We start from the raw sequence: 22,154 nt of genomic DNA, 5'->3' as shown, positions 1-22,154 counted from the left end.
ATTTACATAAACAATTTGGACTCGGGAATCGAAAGTACAATTTCAAAATTTGCAGGTGACACAAAATTGGAGGGTATAGTTAATACTGAGGAGGACTATGACAAAATACAGGAAGACATTAATGAACTTGCAGAATGGGCGTGTAATTGGCAAATGAATTTCAATATAGATGTGTGATATATTTTGGTAGGAAGAATAAGGGGGCCACATACTGCTCAGATAATAAGAGTCTAAATGGGGTAGAGGAGCAGAGGGACCTGGGGGTAGAGATACACAAATCACTAAAAGTAGTGATGCAGGTTAATAAGGCCATTTTTTAAAAAAAAAAGCAAACCAAGCACTGGGGTTCATTTCTAGAGAGATAGAATTGAAAAGGAGGGAAGTTGTGTTAAACTTATATAAAACCTTGGTTAGACCACCCTTTTGAGTGTTTTGAACAGCTCTGGTCTCCATATTATAAAAAGGATATAGAGGCACTGGAGAAGGTGCAAAAAAGATTTACTAGGATGATACCAGAATTGAGAGGTTATTGGGAAAGATTAAGCAGCTGGAGCTCTTTTCTCTAGAAAAGAGAAGATTGAGGGGCGACCTGATAGAGGTCTTTAAGATAATGGAAAGGGTCTGCTAGGTTAGACGTAGAGAAGTAGTTTCCACTTGGGGAGACCAGAACTAGGGGCCATAAATATAAGATAGTCACTTAGTTGCAGATTAATCCAATAGGGAATTCAGGAGAAACTTCTTTACTGAGAGAGTGGTTAGAATGTGAAACCTGCTACCACAAGGTGTAGTTGAGGTGACTAGCATAAATGCATTTAAAGGGAAGCCAGATAAACACACAAGGGAGAAAGGAATAGAAGGATATGCTGATAGGGTTAGATGAAGTAGGGAGGGAGGAGGCTCATGTGGAGCATAAACATCAGCATGGACCTGTTGGGCCAAATGGCCTGTTTCTCTGCTGTACATTCTATGTAATGTAACTTTACCCACAATGGATGTCAAACTCACTGGTCTGTAGTCGGGTAACTTTTGCTACCTTTTTATTAAAAAAAATAGGAGTAACATCTGCCTTTCTTCAGTCCCCAGGCACCTCTCCAGTATTCAGTGATTTCTGGAAGATTTGTGCCAAGAGTTCCTGCAATTTCCTCTCCTAGCTCCTTAAGGATCCTCACATGCATCTTAACTAGCCCCTGAAATTTATTTAACTTAAGTTTGCACAGCTGTTTGGTAACTATGCTGGTAGTAATGTGAATAGTGTCACAACTTGCCTCTGCAACATCCTTTTGCTCCCTTTCCAGATAAATAAGTTTCTTGTCTCCTCCTTGGTAAAAACTGAGACAAAAAACTTACTTAGCTCTTTAGCAGCCTGTGCAGCATCAGTTATCATGCCCTCACCCGATCCCACTTTCAATGTCCCCATTTCATCCCTCGTTTTTCTTTTTCTCTTGATATAACTAAAAAAACCTTATTATTATCCTTCTCTTTCTGTATTCAATTTGAAATTTTTCTTTGCCATTCTGATGTCTTTTTTACACTCCTGCCATGCCTTTTGGTATTGAATCTGTCTTAATTCTGTTTAATTTCCCTTCATGGCTGTAAATGCTTTTTTTTCCCTTCTTTGAGTTACTTGGTAGTCCTGTTCAACCAGGCAGGAATGCCTTTAAGCTTGGTACCATTACTTTGCATGGGTACACATTGGTAAAGTACATTCAGAATCACCTCCATGAAGGAACTCCATCGTTCCTCCACTTCTCCATTCAAACTTGCCAGGCCCACTCTGACAAGACTTCCCAAGCGGATAAAGTTGGTCCTCTTAAAATTTGGCAGTTTTACTTGGGTTATTATAACCTCTCCAATCCTTGTAATGTCAAATGTGATCAAATTACGATCATGGGTACTTAAAGCCTCACCCATGTTTGTGTTGGAGATTTGATCGTCCCCATTACATAATCAAATCCAAGATGTTTTCTCCCCTTGTTGGCTCTTTTACAAACTGAGTCATAAAATAGTCTTCTATTAACTCTAGAAATCCTTTCCCTGACTTACCAGTTGAGGCATTATTATTCTAGTCAATTTTGGGTAAGGTAAAATCTTCAACTACTATATTTGGTCCCTTAATAGTTGCCCTCCTTTTCACATCCCACAGTTCCAGATCAAGGCTTTCACCCTGGCCTGAGGGTCTATAGCATATCCCCAGTAATAGTTTACCTCTGTTACCATCTATTAATTCTACCCAAGTTGATTGTGTGTCTTCCCTTTCCTTTGATGTCCCCTCTCACTTGTCGCAATACTGGACTTAATATATACCACCTCCTTTTCTCCCGTTACAGTCTCTTCTAAACAATTCATACCCTTCCAGATATATATCCCATTGATTAGAATCATGTGTCTCTGATGCTAATGTCCAATCTATCACCCCCTGCCAGCCTTTTCATGTCACACATCTTATTTATCAGAGTTCTTGCACTAATGCAACATAACTCTATTGCTTTTTACCTTTCCTGCTTACTTTATTAACATTTTTACTTTGTTTTTCTCCCATCATTGGAATTAGATTTATGTTTTCACTGGTACACCTTGAAGTTTGCTCCAATCAGTATGGGTGCTCTCTTACATCCACTACAACCACCCAGCAGATCTAGTTTAAACACCCCCTCACCATTTCATCTATCCTGCCTGCCAACACATCTACCCACCCCTCTCTTTCCCCCCCCCCCCCCCCCCCCCCCCACTTTTTGTTTAGGTGGAGCCCATTCGGTCTGTATAGGCTATCCCATTAGAAAAGGTGTTCCACTGTTTGAGGAACCAAAACTCTCAATTCCGTACACCGCAACCGTAGCCACACGTTAGTATGTGTAATTACCCTCTCTCTCAAATGTAGGTGTCAGCCTTGGCTTAGTGGTAGCACTATTGCTTCTAGGTCAGAAGATTGTGAGGTCAAGTCCAGCTTCAGATACTTGAGCACAAAACCTAGGCTGACACTTCAGTGCAGTACTGAGGGAGTGCCGACTTTCAGATGAGAGGTTAAACCGAGGCCCCGTCTGCCCTCTCTGGACGTAAAAGATCCTATGTCCCTATTCGAAGAAGAGAAGGAGATTTTTTCCCTGGTGTCGTGGCCAATATTTATCCTTCAACCAACATCACTAAAACAGATTATCTCGTTGCTGTTTCTGGGATCTTGCTGTGCACAAATTGGCTGCCGCATCTCCTATATTTCGAAAGTTCTTAATTGGCTGTAAGGTGCTTTGGGACATCCTGAGGTAGTGGAAGGCACTATATAAATGTAAGTTCTTTTTTCTTTTTCTTTCTTGCTCTTGCTCTCTTTTCACTAGCACATGGCTTGTGTGGGTAGTATTTACCACTCACACCAAATTCCTGTTTAAGAAATCCTCGCTCTTGTTCTTAGCTCACTCCATCACCGGATCACTCTGCTCTAACTCTATAAATTGTTAATTGCAGGGCAAGAACCTGCTTGAAACCACATAGAGCATGCTCTTCAGATTAACATAATTTATACATTTTTCAGAACAATTTTTTTGTTTAGTTAGAATATTTGTGTGTTTCTCATTGCCAGTAGTGCCTTGTCAGAGTCTAGTTCTGTCATTTGTTGCTCCATAGAAATTGACTTCTTTCCCTAAATCTGTAGCTGCGAAGACTCCCTGTGGTTGTGTTTTATCAGAATATTGTGTGTGGCCTCTGCGGGATGTAACATGTTTTCCTTTACACTATTCTTTTGCCACGGGACTATGCACACTCAGGAAAGGTCCCTTCCCTTGGGCTATTGGGAAACTTGTGTTAATGCAAAGCATAAACTGTCGACAACTTTTGACACTAATTTACCATTCTTGCTCAGTGAGGCAGTGAAATGGAGAGGTTATGATGAAATGGGAAGATCAGCCCTTGGAAAGGAAAGGAACATAATGAGTGATGGTTCGGGAACAAAAATTTTAAATAATAATGGCCCTTATGACCACAATAGGGGAGTTTTTTTTTACAATTTACATTTTATAGGGCTGATTTTTTTTTTAAAAATGTATTATGTCACAGAAGATTTTAAACTTGTTGATGTGAATTAACCACACCCAGTTATAAACTGCTGCTGCTTTTCAGGTCCACTCATGAAGTAAACAAGTATGACTGACTTACCTAGCGATGTGTACAAAGTTTTTAAGCTTCACGTGGAGCATCCTTACCTTACAGACTGTGCTTAGATTGATGTGGAACAAAATATGGTCTCTGACACGTGAAATCTCTGAATAGTGATAAAGTGCAGTATTGAGAAACAGCTTCTGGCATTGTGCATTTACATTCCTGGTGTAACCAATATTGAGATCATTTACCACATTGTGAATAATACCAGAATAAGCCACTTTGTGGCATGCAGCCCTTTAGATTACATATTTATGTAAAAATTTAAAACATTTCCTAATTAAGTGGAATAAAGTAGAATTTTTGGTTGTGTGCAGTACAAAGTTTCTAATTGTATAAATGTACATTCATTGTTGTAGTAGTGAATATGCTGAAGGCCTGCTTTTGCCTTTTAATAAATATTTTTGCAAGGGTGTCAACGTATATCATTTTCTCCCCTCCTGAGGTATTGACTCCTTGGGGTTTGGTTTCACAAGCTCTGAATGCTCCCTGTCAAGTGGCTCGTGCTCCTATGTCTTATCAGTGAGTGTCAATATTCTAATGGATTGTAGGGGATGGGATCAGATCCTATCCTAACCTAGTGTTCACACACATGAATCTTGAGCAGGTGTGGCAGGATAATATACAATTGCAGGAACCTTTGTCAATTTCCCTATTTCTAACCCAGGGCTACTAAGGCCAATTGTAGGCCCTACTATTGATCCAGTAGACTCAGCACAGACAGAGGATTGAACATGGAACCGTCCTGATCTGCATAGCTCAGCTATTCACTGAATATCTTGCTGAACCTTGGGGGACCTCTAGATAAGTTGATACTTATTTAGATACTTTTAACAGTGTTAGAAAATTGGACTTAGGTTGTGACTGGCTTGTGTGCTATCATGGCTATTTTTGTCAATATTTCCAGTGGCCAGCTGCAGAAGTGGAAAAAGGGTTTGAAAGGACATTTTTGTTTAGCCCTTATCTCACATTGAATGCATGTGACTTTCTCTTGGCTGGATAGGACACCATTATACCTTTTTGCTCGTCTGGTATGATTAGTATCTTCTCATTTAACCTCATGATTTGCAGATTTAAAAAAACCTCTATTCCCTTCCACTCTGAAAACCTGAAATCATACTTTACTCCTAAAGGACGGAAAAGACAATCATGTGCAAACATGCACATACAAATATATTTCCGCCCACCCGCCCCCGCTGCTTGATTTTTACATTTTGCATATTGCAAATAGAAATGATGAACCAGGTAGGGAAAATTTGTGTGGAAGAGTGAGGTGGCTGTGTTAATGTAGCAGTATCCTGATCATGTGTGAACATGTTTTTGAGGGACTGGGACTTTGGCAGTGCAGCCTGCCTGATGTGTACTCAAAATGCCTCTAAATTAACTGAATCTGAGACCACTTCTGCTTGATTTTGCCAAACTATATCTAGCTCAGTGAAGCACAGTTCATTTTCACATTTAATTCTAGTTTGCCACCAAAAACAGGATATTACATTAAGATATGTTCAACAATAATACAGTCTTGGTGGGGGGACATGGAAAAAATTTCTTTGGGTACTATCCATTAACATTAGCATCTTTGAAAGCAGATAAATCGCCAGGCCCAGATGAAATATATCCCAGGCTGCTAAGAGAAGCAAGGGAGGAAATAGCATAGGCTCTGACCATCATTTTCCAATCCTCCCTGGCTACATGCATGGTGCTGGAGAATTAGAGGACTGCTAACGTTGTACCGTTGTTTAAAAAGGGAGAAAGGGATAGACCGAGTAATTACAGGCCAGTCAGTCTAACCTCAGTGGTGGGCAAATTATTGGAATCGATTCTGAGGGACTGTTATAAATTGTCATTTAGAAAGGCAGGGGTTAATCAAGAACAGTCAGCATAGGTTTGTTAAGGGAAGGTTGTGTCTGGCTAACTTGATTGAATTTTTTGAGGAGGTAACAAGGAGGGTCGATGAAGTAAAAGCCCATGGGATCCAAGGGAAAGTGGCAAGTTGGATCCAAAATTGGCTCAGTGGCAGGAAGCAAAGGATAATGATCAACTGGTGCTTTTGTGACTGAAAGGCTGTTTCCAGTGTGGTTCCGCAGGGCTCAGTACTAGGTCACTTGCTTTTTGTGGTATATATTAATGATTTAAACTTAAATGTAGGGGGTATAATTAAGAAGTTTGCAGATGGTACAAAAATTGGCCGTGTGGTTTATAGTGAGGAGGAAAGCTGTAGGCTGCAGGAAGATATCAATGAACTGGTCAGGTGGGCAGAAAAGTGGCAACTGGAATTCAATCCGGAGAAGTGGGAGGTCAAACAAGACCAGGGAATTCACAATAAATGGGAGGATACTGAGAAATGTAGAGGAATAGAGGGACCTTGGAGTGCATGTCCAGAGATCCCTGAAGGTAGCAGGACAGGTAGATAAGGTGGTTAAGAAGACATACGGACTACTTTCCTTTATTAGCCGAGGCATAGAATATAAGAGCAGGGAGGTTATGCTAGAACTATATAAAACACTAGTTAGGCCACAGCTTGAGTACTGCGTACAGTTCTGTTCACCACATTACAGGAAGGATGTGATTGCACTAGAGAGGGTACAGAGGAGATTTAAGAGCATGTTGCTTGGGCTGGAGAATTTTAGCTATGAGAAAAGATTGGATAGGCTGGGGTTGTTTTCTTTGGAACAAAGGAGGCTGAGGGGAGATTTAATTGAGATAAAGAAAATTGACGGGCCTAGGTAGAGTGGATAGGGAGGACCTATTTCCCTTAGCAGAGGAGTCAGTGACCAGTAATTGGTAGAAGGATTAGAGGGGAGCTGAGGAGAATTTTATTCACCCAGAGGGTGGTCGGGGCTTGGAACTCACTGCCTGAAAGGATGGCAGAGGCCGAAATCCTCAACTCATTTAAAAAGTAATTGGATGTGCACTTGAAGTGCTGTAACCTACAGGGCTACGGACCAACTGCTGGAAAGTGGGATTAAGCTGGATAGCTCTTTTTCGGCCAGCACGGACACAGAATGGCCTCCTTCTGTGCTGTAACTTTTCTATGATTCTATAAAATCATCATGGTATTTATTTTAATTGTGTTTCAGATAAATTGACGAGAAATAAAGTTGACTTAAATGTGATTTACCTCCATGTAAATGTGTTCATCATATTAAATCTGTAAAGGCAGTTTATTTATTCCCACTGAGTGACCTTTTTTGATTCAGTTATGGGTGTTGATTTCAATTTGGGAATGCACATAATTTCATCTGCATGTAAACACTGAAGTTCATCTGATACTTATTAAAATAACGTTGACTCTAATTTTAAATTGACTGATCTATGAGCTGTGAAATTGACAACAAATTAGATAATGGACAATTTTCTAAGCCAGCTGACATGGGCAGTAAAATTACAGAACAGAACATGCATTAAGCACGTTGTGAACATTGGGATAACTTTAAAAAATAAGATCCTAAAACTGAAATATAGCATATTTAGCCTTCAGTTGAATTAACTGAGAAATATTGGTTTAAAGAGTGTCGGAAGCAGCTTATACATCCATTAAAATCTGAGAAACTGTTCCTTTTTTTAGATGTTTTAATGCATCACAAAGTTGAGAGTAAAGCATGATTTTTCCATAAAAATTACACTAGTGGATTGGATCTCATCTGTGCTACACGTGGATAATGAGACCTGCTTTTGCTCAGTGGGGGTATTTATCGGAAACCATTGCTGAATAAGCTCACACTGGATTCTCTGTATAACTAATGGTACTTGCCAGATTTTTGTTTGACAACTATTTCATTCCTTAAAATGGTGCACTGTATGTGCTGTCTACTTTTGTACATATTACAACTCTGAGAACTGTGTTCTATACTGTCTGAACTTCTGAAAAGAAATAATGTCCTGTTGGCTAAACCTATGCCATAAAATTGATTTATGGCATAATAGAACTATCTTTTGATATCTGATGTAACCTTTGGTTGAGAATTGGCTACGAGGTGCTGTTGGATTGCCGTTTAATGCACGTGAAACCAGCTTTTTATTCGCTGGCAAGAATTGATTTTCAAGTGTAACGATTGTGGTCTGTTTGTTCTAGTATTGTTTTGATTACGTACCACTATATAAAGCTTTGGTATGATGAGACAACTGCTTTGCTGCGTAATTTTACTTTGGAGGCATTTTTTGCATTAGGTTAGCATTGATATTGTCTCTAAACATACAGCTACCATTCCTTCCTTGTTTCATTTACCTTCCCTCCCTGAAATTTTTATTCCCAGAATATTTAATTGCCAATCCTGTCCTGACTGCAGCCATGTCTGCTATTATATGTCATGATTTTCTATTTTAATTTATGACTTTAGTTCCCTAATTTTATTTTTATACTCTGCATTAATATACAAACATTTTAGTTTAGACTTAGTTTGGCAGTTTTTTTCTTTTTCTTGCCTGATTTCTTTACTATCTTGCCCTGCTTAATCTCTCTCAATGTTTCTTTCTACTACTTTATTGCCTTTATTGCTTACTTTTCTTTCCAAGCTATCTACCCTTGCTTTTTCCTTTCCCTTACCATATTATTATTTTAAACCCTCCTGCATACCTCTAGTTAACCTCCTCAGAGGATATTGGTCCCAACTCTGTTCAAGTTTAAGCCATTCTGTTGTACAGCTCACTCTTACACCAGAACTGACCCCAACACTCCAGCATTCTGAACTTTCCCTCCTACACTACATTTCTAGCCATCAATCTGTTCACACACGGGTTAGCATGTAGCACTGGTAATAATAATCAGATTACAACTTTTGTGGTCCTGCTTTTTAATCTACCTCCCAACTCCTGGAATTATTTTTGCTGGACCTGGATCCTGTTCTTCCCTATGTCACTGGTTGAGATGTGAACTATGTCTTCTGGATGATCCAACTCCCTTTTAAGGAGTTTATGCACTTCCCCCATTATGATCCTTTCTCTGGCACCTGGGAAGCAACTCATCACTCTGACTCATGTTTATGCTTACGAAAACCACTAACTAGTCCTCACACTATCGAATCTTCTCCCTTCCCTCCACTCCCCGCCCCCACGCTGAGTTCCTTGGACAACCACTTTTTACACTGTGCCGTAATGTTGCTTGTGGATGCCCTCCACTGAGAACGTACTCTTGGAGCAAGTATTCAGTAATTAGTTTTAAGAGTTAAAAAATTGATTTGATTCGAATATAGCAAAGTACAAGGGGGTGAAAGAGGATGTGACTTGGTTAAATTGGAGGGAAAAGTTAACTTGTAAGACAGTAGAGCATAAGTGGTAAATATTTAAGTTTGAGATTGGTACAGCACATGGCTAACTAAGGAAGTTAAAGGATGGTATCAGGTTAAAAGAAAAAGCATACAACATGGCAAAGATTACTGGTAAGCCCGAAGATTGGGAAAACTTTAAAAACCAGCAAAGGATGACTAAAAGAATAATAGAGGGAGAAAATAAATTATGAGAGTAAACTAGCAAGAAATATAAAAACTGACAGTAAAAGCTTCTACAAGTATATAAAAAGGAAGAGGGTAGCTAAAGTAATAATAATGGAAAACAAGGAAATGGCAGAGGAATTGAACAGATATTTTGTATCTGTCTTCACAGTAGAAGACACCAATAATAGTAGAAAATCAAGGGGCAAAGGGAAGGGAGAAACTAAAAACAATCACAATCACGAGAGAAAAAGTACTAGGTAAACTAATGGGTCTAAAGGCTGACAAGTCCCCTGGACCTGATGGCTTGCATCTGAGGGTCTTAAAGGAAGTGGCTCCAGAGATAGTGGATGCATTGGTTGTAATGTTCCAGAATTCACTAGATTCTGGAAAGGTCCCAGCGGATTGGAAAACCGAAAACATAACACCCCTTTTCAAGAAGGGAGTGAGACAGAAAGAGGTTAATTATAGACCAGTTAGCCTAACATCTGTCATTGGGAAAATGCTAGAATCCATTATTAAGAAAGTAGTAGCAGGACATTTGGAGACTAATAATACAATCAAGGAGAGTCAACATGGTTTTATGAAGGGGAAATCATGTCTGACAAATTTATTAGAGTTCTTCGAGGAAGTAACGGGCAGAGTGGATAAAGGGGAACCAATGGATGCAGTATATTTGGATTTCCAAAAGGCATTCGATAAGCTGCCACATAAAAGATTACTGCACAAGGTAAGAGCTCATGGTGTTGGGGGTAATATACTGGCATGGATAGACGATAGGCTAACTAACAGAAAACAAAGAGTCAAGATAAAAGGGTCATTTTCAAAATGGTAGTCTGTAACTAGTGGGGTGCCGCAGGCTCAGTGCTGGGGCCTCAACTATTTACAATATATATCAATGACTTGGATGAAGGAACAGAGTGTCTTGTGGCCAAATTTGCTGATGATACAAAGATAGGTGGAAAAGCAAGTTGCGATGAGGACACAAAGTGTCTGCAAAGGGATATTGACAGGTTAAGTGAATGGGCAAAAATTTGGCAGATGGAATATAATGTGGGAAAATGTGAAGTCATCCACTTTGGGAGGAAAAATAAAAAAGCAAAATATTATTTGAATGGAGAAACACTACAAAATGCTGCGGTACAGAGGGATCTGGGTATCCTCGTACATGAAACACAAAAGGTTTCATGTACAGGTGCAGCAGGTAATCCGGAAGGCAAACGGAATATTGGCCTTTATTTCTAGGGGGATGGAGTATAAAAGCAGGGAAGTCATGCTACAACTGTACAGGGTGCTGGTGAGACCACACCTCGAGTACTGTGTACAGTTCTGGTGCCCTTATTTAAGGAAGGACATACTTGCATTGGAGGCAGTTCAGAGAAGGTTCACTAGGTTGATTCCGGGTATGGAAGGGATGTCTTATGAGGCAAGATTGAACAGGTTGGGTCATTGGAGTTTAGAAGAAGAGAGGAGACCTTATTGAAACATGATGTGGAGATGCCGGTGATGGACTGGGGTTGACAATTGTAAACAATTTTACAACACCAAGTAATAGTCCAGCAATTTTATTTTAAATTCACAAGCTTTCGGAGGCTTCCTCCTTCCTCATTTACCTGAGGAAGGAGGAAGCCTCCGAAAGCTTGTGAATTTAAAATAAAATTGCTGGACTATAACTTGGTTTTGTAAAATTGTTTACAATTATTGAAACATACAAGATTCTGAGGGGACTTGATAGGGTAGATGCTGAGAGGATGTTACCCCTCGTGGGGAATCTAAAACTGGGGGGCATAATCTCAGAATAAGGGGTCGCTAGTTTAAGACGGTAATGAGGAGGAATTTCTTCTCCCAGAGGGTCATGAATCTTTGGAATTCTTTACTCCAAAAAGCTGTGGAGGCTGAGTCATTGAATACATTCAAGGCTGAGTTAGACAAATTTTTGATCAGCAAGGGAGTCGAAGGATATGGGGAAAGGGCGGGAAAGTGGAGTTGAGATAAAAATCAGATCAGCCATGATTTCATTGAATGGCGGAGCAGGCTTGAGGGGCCGAATGGTCTACTCCCGTTCCTATCGCTTATGGTCTAAGAACAAAACGATCCGATGAGGGAAAAATGGTCTGCACCTAGGATTATGGTTTCGTGAAAGAATAGTTAAAATAGGAGAAATTATTATCAATCCAGCCAATTGCTTTCCCCTTTGGAGATAGAAGTTAAGATAAACCTTTAATTTTTTAGACTTTAGAATGTGTCTCCTTGTATTTCCTGTCAGGACATTATTTACAAGGGTGAATTAGAGTTCACTTGACATGCCTGATGGCATTTTCTTGAGTTAACATGCACAGGGTTCCTTTCAAGGCCACCTGGGAGACTGCTACCTGGAATGGCTTGTATTAAGTATCACTATCTTAAATTGACTGCTCAGGAAGGTAAGCACTTTGGCATTGTTGTTCCAAGCTGGCCTGAAAATGCAAATCATCAAAAACCCATCATCTGCTTTTGTAGAACTTATTTACTTCCTTATTAAATGTGAATGTTGTAAATTGGAATGGTAGGTTATTTGCCAAAGCCAGAATTTCATTTTTTGAAGTTCAACCTGTACGTGCAGAGCTCCTTCCTGGCCTACCCTTTATTCTCTTTCTCACTTGGAGTAGTTAGAAATTGTATTTTACTGTTTTTATACTTTATTGTTTTCCTGCTTTTGTTTCATAATGATCACTCATTTTATTATTGCAGTGGTTCAGTTCTCACTCTGGTGCTTTATGCCTCAGTGCTGCCTTCTTCAGGCAAAAGAACTGAAAGCTCAAAGTCAGACTAAATACTGCAGGATGGGGAATGGTCATTTGATGCTCAACAGTGTGTTTTTAAGGGAACAGTGCCCAGGTGACTGCACCCATGAAATGATAGGTATTTCCTTATTGAGGCTGAAATTTATTATAAGAATGATGAAGGCTATCTTATATTAAGTAATCTGCTATTCTTTCAATTGAAAAACTGTCCAGTGATACTGGTTTAAATTTCTCATCACAAAATGTTGCTTTTCCTCGGTCAGCTTACAGACCCGTTCCTCTAAGTTATGTGCATGAATGCTTCTCTATATAATATAGTGAAGTTATGTAATGGGTAGCACATCAGAAAGAATTAATAAACTTTGCCTCATATTATAAAAACACCATCAAAACAATAGAGAGTCAAATTACTTCAATCTAAACATTTCTGGAAAAAAAGCTACACAAATTTGTGTTCCTGGTTGTGCTTGTTATGCTGGTGTTTAGAGTGGTGAAATGAGTTCATACGCATGGTTTCAAGCTACGCCTGTGGTCGTCCAAAAGATAGCTTTGTAATCATTGTTGGATTCAAATAAAAGATTTTTAAACTTGGCTGAAAATAATGAATGAATGTTGGTTTAGGTATATAGCAGTAACCAAGATAATCACGTTAACATTTCACACAACTTGAATATTGAGAGAATGCTTTGTGAACGTAATCAGATTGACTGGCATCCTTATCTCTGTGTATGTGCAGTCCATCACAGTGTTTTGGGAAAAACTTACAAGAACAAAATTTCTGCTGTAGTACCAGTGTTTCTTCTCACTTTTAGAAAAATCAATGAACCTGCCAGGCTGCCAGAACAGTATATTTGTCACTTCCTAAATGCAGATGTATATAGTGACTTGCCAGTACCTCTGTAATATCTCCAGGTCCCCTGAAAGACCATGTAACAAAAATACTTATGGCTGCAATGAATTTTATAGTTGTCAGAACAACAGGGGTCACCAAGATCAGTTTCAAATCTGAGGGCAACTTTGACTACATTTGTGGTCACCTTCTGGCTAGCCTTAACTCCCTTGCACATTGAAGATGTAAAATAATTGCGTCTTTGGGCTATATAGCCTTTGACATGAATATGATCTTCCCTGGATGCCTGTCTCTGTACTTGTACTTTTACTTGCTGCTGCTGTTGTATTGAAAAACATGTGCAAGTGGCTTGCGAGACTGCCTGGATTCCTCTTATGGTAGTAGCAAAACCTGGCCGGAACATGACTTTCAGCATTGGAGTAAAGACTTTCAAAAATTGGAGAATGACAGACTGACTGAATGTAATTTGTTTGATCCTCAATAATTGGCTAAATTGGATTTTCTAAAATTCAAGACCAATTGCTTTTTTTGTTACTGTGTAAATCCTCATCAGAAAATATAGAACCATGGAAGTTTATAGCACAAAATAGGTCATTTGACTCATCATGTCTGTACTGGCTCTTTGCTTAAGCAATTCAGATCTAATTCCTCAGCCACACATTCTCCCCATAGCCCACTGTATTCCTTTGTTTCAAACATTTATCCACTTTTCATTTTAAAAGATGCAATTGTATCTGTCTCAACTACTCCCTCTGCAAAGCTTTCCATGCTCTAACAACCCTCTTCAGTAAAAACATTTAACTGCTCTCCTCATTCTTGGTGACAATTTTAAATTGATGGCCCCTTGTCACTGACAACCAGAGGAAGTAGTCTTTCCCTATTCACCTTATCAAAACACTTTATAAATTCTCAAAACCTCTACCAAATCTCATCTTGATATTCTCTGTTCTATTGGAAATGGTCCCAGTATCTTGAGTCTGTCCTCAAAACTATAATTTTTCATCGCTGGCTTCATCTTTGTGAATCTAGGCAGTTTTGGACCCTTTGGCTTCAATGTCCTTTGTATAATGGGACCCACGTTACTCTAACTATGGCATATCCATTAATTTTTGCAAACTTATCACCAATTTGCTCTTGTACTCTATGCCCCTATTCAAAAAAAAGTTCGCTTTTTTTGTGGTTTTATCCACCTGCACTCGTACCTTCAAGATCTCCGTTCATCCATGCACTTCATCATCTTTCCATTGAGTTGTGCCAGTAGTGCTAAAAGTACTGATATTACTTGGAAGAATCATTTTTCTGATAGGTGGTAAAATGACTGACTTGGGAAATAGAGCCCATAAAAAAAATTCTCATGATTTTGCTGGTGTTGCGGAGTTTACTGCTATTAGTTTTAAATCTGCAAAATCTGAAAGCTTGAGAACTTTAGCCGTCATTTTATTCTGCATGGCAATGAAGGCAGTAAACATAGGGGAAGTGCAAGTTGACTTGAGCAGGAGCTTGTGGCTGGATTTTTACCTTTTGAATGTAATGGAACTGCTAAAGTTTAAATGCCCTGGACCTTCCTTTCATTTCCAGGAACTATCTATCTTAGAATTTCTCTCCTAATCCTGCTCCCCCAAAAATGCTTAATGCAGCTTTTCATTCTCTTTGCTGCCTAGTAAAAAAAAAGTTGTCTGCAGCTTTATTTGGCAGAGTTGGGCAGGTTTAGCTTCATTGACAATGTATCATGTTTGCACTATTTGCAGATGGTTTTGAGATCTGTTAAGGTATTTTTTTTATTGCCATTGGTCCGGGAAGGCCCCGGTTTTAAAATTCTCATCCTTGTTTTTAAATCCCTCCGTGGCCTCGCCCCTCCCTATCTCTGTAACCTCCTCCAGCCCTACAACCCTCCGAGGTCTCTGCGCTCTTCCAATTCTTGCCTCTTGCGCACCCCCGATTTTAATTGCTCCACCATTGGTGGCTGTGCCTTCAGCTGCCTAGGCCCTAAGCTCTGGAATTCCCTCCCTAAACCTCTCTACCTCTCCTCCTTTTAAGACACTCCTTAAAACCTACCTCTTTGACCAAAACCTACCTTTTTACTACGTTAAAGGCGCTATATAAATGCAAGTTGTTGTTGGGGAATCATATGTGCCCCAGTATAAAGGAGCCACATGTTCCATATGAAATGAATATTTTTGGGGCAATTAGAATTGCTTTTAGCAACTTCTTTGCAGCAAAATAAAATGTATACGATATTCCACCAGATCAACTTTGATCTCCAGATATTTTTGATTTAGACATTGCATGCAAGTCACTGCAAGCAGACTGTCAGACTTTCCCTATGGTATAATTTCATTGCAAGAATGGTTTGTAGCCGTTTCATAATGGTTTGCACTTGGGATATTACCATGGTGGTACAGCATGTTGGAGTACTAGTGCTCAGTGCTATAGCGTTTGTGATGCTAAACTCTGTTATGGATCTTGCCTGTACTGTTGGGCTTAGTGATGTTATGCATTGTAGCGAATTGCCCTATATCACAGAATGGTAGGATATGAATTTCTGCATAGTAATTTTCCAATCTCAGTCACACAGTTCGGAGGTGCCAAATAAAGGCTAGGAAGTTACCGTGGGATAGGACAGGCATTGCAAAGCCTTCCTGGCTGTTTTTTGTGCATTTCCTAACAATTGATCAAATTGGCAGAAGTCTGGGATGTATCGTTCACCTCTGCCCTCAACAGGGAATGGTGTAGCCTGTGTAGAAATAAGAGGAAAGGATAAAATATCAATACTGTAAAAATATAAAGTAACAAAATGACCAGAGATCACATCCAAAATGTAAAATTCATTGAAGTTTCCTTTTCACTGTAGCAAACATTTCTGTACATATTCTTCTTGCTGAATGTGCTATCTGTGTCCCGTGCTCCATAAATTGCATTATTCCCACCCCTTTCCAAAATAATAGACTCCTTCTAAAATTAAATGTTTTTAAGTTCATGGGAATTGAGTTTCTGCTCTATTTAACAAATTATTGTGAATTAAAATGTTTGGAATGATATCATTGCTAAAATTCACTGTTTAACAGAAATATTCTAATATGGGTTATATATGATGAGTGAATTCTAAAACCTAGTTTAGTTTAAGTTGGCACTCCTTTTTCATGTTTGATTCCAGAGCCAGCAGTACCAGGCCTGTTTCCGTGTTGTACTTTCTATGCAAAGTGCTGTTAACATCTCATAATTTCTGTAATCTTTCATTGAAATCATTCCAATTTTAATTTCCAGCATGTAGTATTGATATGTTGGAGGGATTTCAGGGGCAGATGTTGTCTCCTGGTTAAAAGAACTCTGTTAAAGCCATATAGCTGAGCTGCATCAGTTCTTGACTGCATGTTGGGAAAACTGACCAGAATGCTTACTGTCTCATGGTATTTGTGAACGGTTGTGAAAAAGGGATTAAACAGGTTAAAAGGTTTTCACATACTCGAGTAGCTATAATTTCAGCACCTAAAATATTTGATGTCTGCATTTTGGTTTGCAGATTAATTGCTCCAAGTAAATGGATGTGTTTTAATTATTAAAAGATTACATGAACTGGATGTGCTTGTTTTGTGATGGTATCCACAGTCATTTGGGGATTGTTATTTGTTTTCAACCATAAATGGTTCTGTTTTTTTTATTAGAAAAATTAAATATTATAGAAATTGTAATTGGGACACAGTTCGTGTAATTAGAGCACTTCAGTGTATTGGCAGCTCATCACACATGCAAACTATGTTTTTTGGCTGTGTATGAGGATTTACCCAAAGCTTTAGATTTACTACTCTTGGAATAACTAATGTCCATATCAAATAGGAAGGTTTTGTTTTAATTCCTCAGGGTTCCTAACTTTTCATGAAAACATTGTTTTGTAGTTCAAGACTGCTGTGAGCTTTGCAGTATTCATCTGTCAATGTATTCACTTCTCTTTCATCTGAAATCCAGATATATCTCCAAATAACTTGGGACATTTTGATGCTGAACTGATCTAGTAATAAATAGGTAATTTTGAAGCAGCTTTTGAACCCTTCAATCCTCATGTAGATTTTGTACCGTATAAAATTCCTTATGGAGTGCAAATAGTTTGGTGGGGGACTCTGTTTAATTGATGAGAATAATATGGTTAAGCATCTCCTCTATCATTAACAATCATTATAAGTATAAAAGCAAATTGATAGTTACAGAGGACCCTGCTTTCCAAGTGTCATTTAATTTTTTGAAGAAATAAAAAAGGATAGATAAAAGAAATACGATGAATGTGGTTATAAGGATTTTCAAAAAAAGCATTGGATAAAGTATCATGCAAGAGACGAACGGCAAGGATAATGGCACATAGATTTTGAGAATGTGGACATGCGTACAGAGGACAGGTTAAAGGGCAAAAAGTAAAGGATAGGGTTGTAGAAGTTTGGAACTCTCTTCCGCAAACGGCAATTGATACTAGCTCAATTGCTAAATTTAAATCCGAGATAGATAGTTTTTTGGCAACCAAAGATATTAAGGGATATGGGCCAAAGGCAGGTATATGGAGTTAGATCACAGATCAGCCATGATCTTATCAAATGGCGGAGCAGGCACAAGGGGCTGAATGGCCTACTCCTGTTCCTATGTTCCTATAAAAGGAACTTTCTCAAACTGTAAAGATATGGTGAGTGATCTACAGAGGCGTGGGTTGGGACAGCTTTTCATTACCATTTACATAAGTGATCTTGACTGTGGACTTGGGAATTGAGGAAGCAATAGTGAAATTTGCTGATGATGCCAAATTTGGGGTATGGTAAATGGGGATGAGATTTGCGAAAGAATGGAGGCTGCCATAGATAATTTGCTAGATGAATGGCTAATGCAGTCCAGTATTTTTTTAAAAATTGAATACATTTTAGAAGTAAGGATAGGGAAATAGATTTTAAATTCTGATTTTTTTAATGGAATAGACGAACAGAGGGAACTTGTGTGCAGGTACACAGGTCATTCAAGGTAATGGCGCAACGGCAAGTAGTTAAGCCCTTCAAAAAGGCAATGGTTTTGCATTTGGAGGTAGAGAATACAAAAGCAAGGAGCTAATGTTGAACTTGTATATCTTGAATTTGACCTCAGTTACACTGTAGTTGGAGTACTCCAGAGTTTTGGGCATTACAATATAAGAAGTATGTAAAAAGCAATGGAAAAGGTGCAGCATAGAGTCACAAGGATGTTACCAGGAATGAGGGGTTACAAGTTATGAAGAGAGACTTGAGAAGTTGGAGTTTTTTTTTCACTGAAGATAAGAAGGTTAAAGCATGATATGATAGAGGTCTTCAAGATTATAAAGGGTTATGATGAGGCAAATAGTGAAAGGTTATTTCCACTGGTTGATGAGAGGGCACACATTTAAGGTAATCACAAAGGAATTAAAGAGGAGGTTAGAAGATATCTTTTTACACAGAGGATGGTTAGAATTTGTCATTCTCTGCAGCAGAGTGTATAAGCTCTTTTTAAAAAAAAATAACAATATAGTTGCTTGAAAAAAGAATATTAAAGGGCGTAGGGATTGAGCAGATATGGGAAATTGGACTTGATGGCTCATGGAGGGAAAAAAAGGGTACAGCATGATGGGCCAAATCACATTTTTCTGATTTTTATGATTGAGAATATTTGAAATTTCAGCCATGATTTAAAAGAAATTGCTCCTTTCATTGAAACACAAGGAATGGTATGTTCTATATTTTCATTTTGGCCAAAGTGAAAATGTTTCTAATGCAACAATTCCCAGTAGTAAACTTTCCTTTTACTTATGACTAATTCAGCTATTTGTCAAGAGAGCATATGAATTGGAAATTCCCATATTCCAAGAATTTCCCTGATTTCCTCAAAAGTCAGACTAAGTATAGATTTTTATCTATATATTGTTAACTACATCCATTGTAGTTAGAAACTAGATAGACTAATGTTCCTACTTCTCCCCCCACCCCCGCCCCCGCACCCAAAAGAGAGGTTTTAAATTGAGGGTTGCTGTTTAAGTATCTGATACCATGAGCATTCACTACCTGAATATTGGGATACATGGTTTTTAGCCCAAGAGCGTATGGGTCTACGTCATTTTCTAGAGTTGTTCGTGACCACTGCAGAATTTGAGTTGACATAGATTTTGTTAGCGCCTTATGCCACACACAGAATCATGCCATCGGGGTATATTTTTTTGTAGAAAAGAATAATGGACAATGCCATAAAGTCTGTTTCCTAAAAGCATGTTCATCATAATAGAAAGCAAAGTTTAATTCTCCAGAAAGATGAAACCTGTGGTGCGACACAGCTTAAAATGATACTATGCCTTACTGCCCACCCAGCAGTGAAAAGTTATTAAGCCCAATTTTGCCAGGCCCTGCCAGACAATTTTGGGAATCAGAAGGAGACCATGCTCCTGGCTTGCATTGGCCTTGCTTAAATGGTCAAATTATTCAAATAAGATCCCAAGCTGAATTTCATGAAGGGTTAGTCTTGCACATTAAAAGCTGGGCATGTATGCTGAGCAGATCAGACCTGCTTCTTCAAGGTAGGTGATGTTGTTTAGGTTGCTTTTCAATTACTAGATTTTTGCTTTGAGCATTCAGCTTCTGCACTGAATATTAAGTAACGTTTTGTTGGTTCTTTGGTTCAACCTTTTTTGCAAAGTCCTTCATTTAGCTGTGCTACACCTGCATTTGCAATGCCAAATTTCTCCAGCAATGCAAGAGTTGCCTGAGAAGGCTGGGAGGATTGGACTGACTGTCAGTTCTTAGACAATTGCATGATTTGGATGAAGAGGACCATTTCATGAAGGGACAACACTTGCAGATATAAAAACATCTATGTGTGGTCTTGTCTTTATCAGACCATGCCAGTGCTACCTGGATATGGCTGAGGAGACTTTTCCTCATCACCTCTGCTTCACTGCATATTCATTGAAGTACACCATCTGCTGCAGTCTAACTTAAACAATCTCAAAGACAGGGAATGGGTCTTGTTGCTGTTTTGGTTACCGTGGCATTAAGTTATTATGCAGCAGGATCCTTTTAGGCTACCATAGGGGATATCTACCAGATAAGTCAATCTGCACTTCATTCCTGCATAAAGCATGCCATTTTACCTGTGGAATAGATGCATAAAATGGAGAGGGTGCACAATTTCACTGCCTGGCATTGTAAATGGAAGCCATGTAGCCAACACTGATCCTTACGTCAACCGCATGACCTACATGAGCCCAAAGGGTTTGTATTCACTTTTACAGGAGCTATCTGACCACAGTAACATCAGTGTGTATGCTATAGTTGTTATCCAGGAAACAGCCATGACGCCTTCATTTTGCTGCAGGCCATGGTGCCTGAATTTTTAGAAGAAGAAATATAGTAGGGTAATGGCTGTTGAGAGACCAGGGCTTACCTCTGAATCTATGGTTGCAGACTCCACTGAGAAGCCCATTAACAGCCAAGATGTCACTTGGATTGAAAGCCTTAGCGTCTGTTTCTTGGCTGCCACTGTCATCTACAAGGAATATGTGCCATGCTGCTTTGGCACTCTGAAAGAGTGTAGTGCAAAAGGGCAGTGGTTTATTTACAGTGCTTGTAATGGTATCTCCTAGAAGTATGGGAGTTCCTAATTTAAGTTGGTGTTGTGTTTGATGGGTGTCACAAGAAATGTGTGCAAGAATGAGGAACACACTTATTTTTGTTTTACTACTTCCTCCTCATTTGCAGCCAGGTAAAATGGACCTGGGTGACTCCATTGAATTGGTCAGCGACTTCCTCCCAGGCAGCTTGCATTTGTGCTTTAATTGGAGAGGGGGCCTTCAACCCCAAATAAGGCCATATTCCTTTGTCGCATCTCGTGCAACAAGACCTCCAGTCCTTCATCACAGGGAATAATGTTATCCATGTCTCTGGTGTGCCATTGTGAACAATTAGTCCACTTTTCTGTCACTACTACAACTTGCCCTTTAATGCAAGCTGCAGCTCTATAAGAGTTGCTACATCACCAGATTTCTCGCTCTCCAGTTAAGACGCCAAACTCTGTGAGCAAGCTTTTCATGTGCCAGTAATCTATCAAAATTAGGGGGAGAGACTCCTGTTGCAAAATTCTTAATGGCCCACCCCCTTAAGTTGTCTGTACAGGCTAGTGCCATGGGCCTGCATAACTCCATTTTAGAGAGCATTGCATAATCAAGGCTAATAATATATTACAATTAACCCAAAATCTATAGGTTCCCCAGGTCAAAATGTATTACACAGTGATCATGCATTTCACGGACAAACGTGTTTGAGTTAGACTCATTACATTCATGCGTCCAAACTTGTGGTGGAAAATTTGGCCTTATGCCATGTAACCTGATATACTGTTTTGCTTGGTATTTCATCAGTTCTTTTCTGTAAATATATCTGTGGTTGTGTTGCATGGTCTAAGACATCTATGATTTTCCATTCTACAGTCTTCTTGCATAATTTGACTTGGGAATTTAACTAGATTCACTTCTTTGGAAAGCCCCTTGACTTATAGAAAGAATTCTGTGAAAGATATTCTTTGGGGATTAAGACTGCTGATGAATCCCTTTCAAGAATTCCATGTGGGAAGTTTTGTTAATGTCATGTTTATAATTACTGTAAATGATCATTCCCATCTAGGAATAACCATGTGCATTCCAGAGTAGAAAAGTTTCATATTTGGTTCTGTTTTTCCAATTTGATAGTGGTACAATTCCTAACTAAAAATGTGTGCTCAATATTTTAAATGCTCAAATTTGGTTTACTATCAGGATTTCAGATGGCAGGCAAAGGTTGTAAAATTACCGCTTATAATGGCAAAAATAATGGGGTGCGTGTATGTATATGATATTTAACTTATTGCAGTTATTCTGGTATGCTTGCAATCATTATCCCTCAACCAACATTGTCAACTTTCAATTGCGATTGGTTGTGT

General features: G+C 39.0%; 1 protein-coding gene across 2 annotated transcripts in view; it reads left to right on the top strand.

Moving 5' to 3' along the window:
• The window catches only part of tfg (trafficking from ER to golgi regulator), a 135,237-nt gene that overhangs the window by 36,029 nt on the left and 77,054 nt on the right, over nt 1-22,154 (top strand). The window lies entirely within an intron of this gene.

The sequence above is a fragment of the Heptranchias perlo genome, chromosome 11, assembly GCF_035084215.1.
Source record: "Heptranchias perlo isolate sHepPer1 chromosome 11, sHepPer1.hap1, whole genome shotgun sequence".
Classification (NCBI taxonomy): domain Eukaryota; kingdom Metazoa; phylum Chordata; class Chondrichthyes; order Hexanchiformes; family Hexanchidae; genus Heptranchias; species Heptranchias perlo.
Note: the sequence above shows the minus strand (reverse complement) of the source record. Positions and strands in the feature narration are given on the sequence as shown.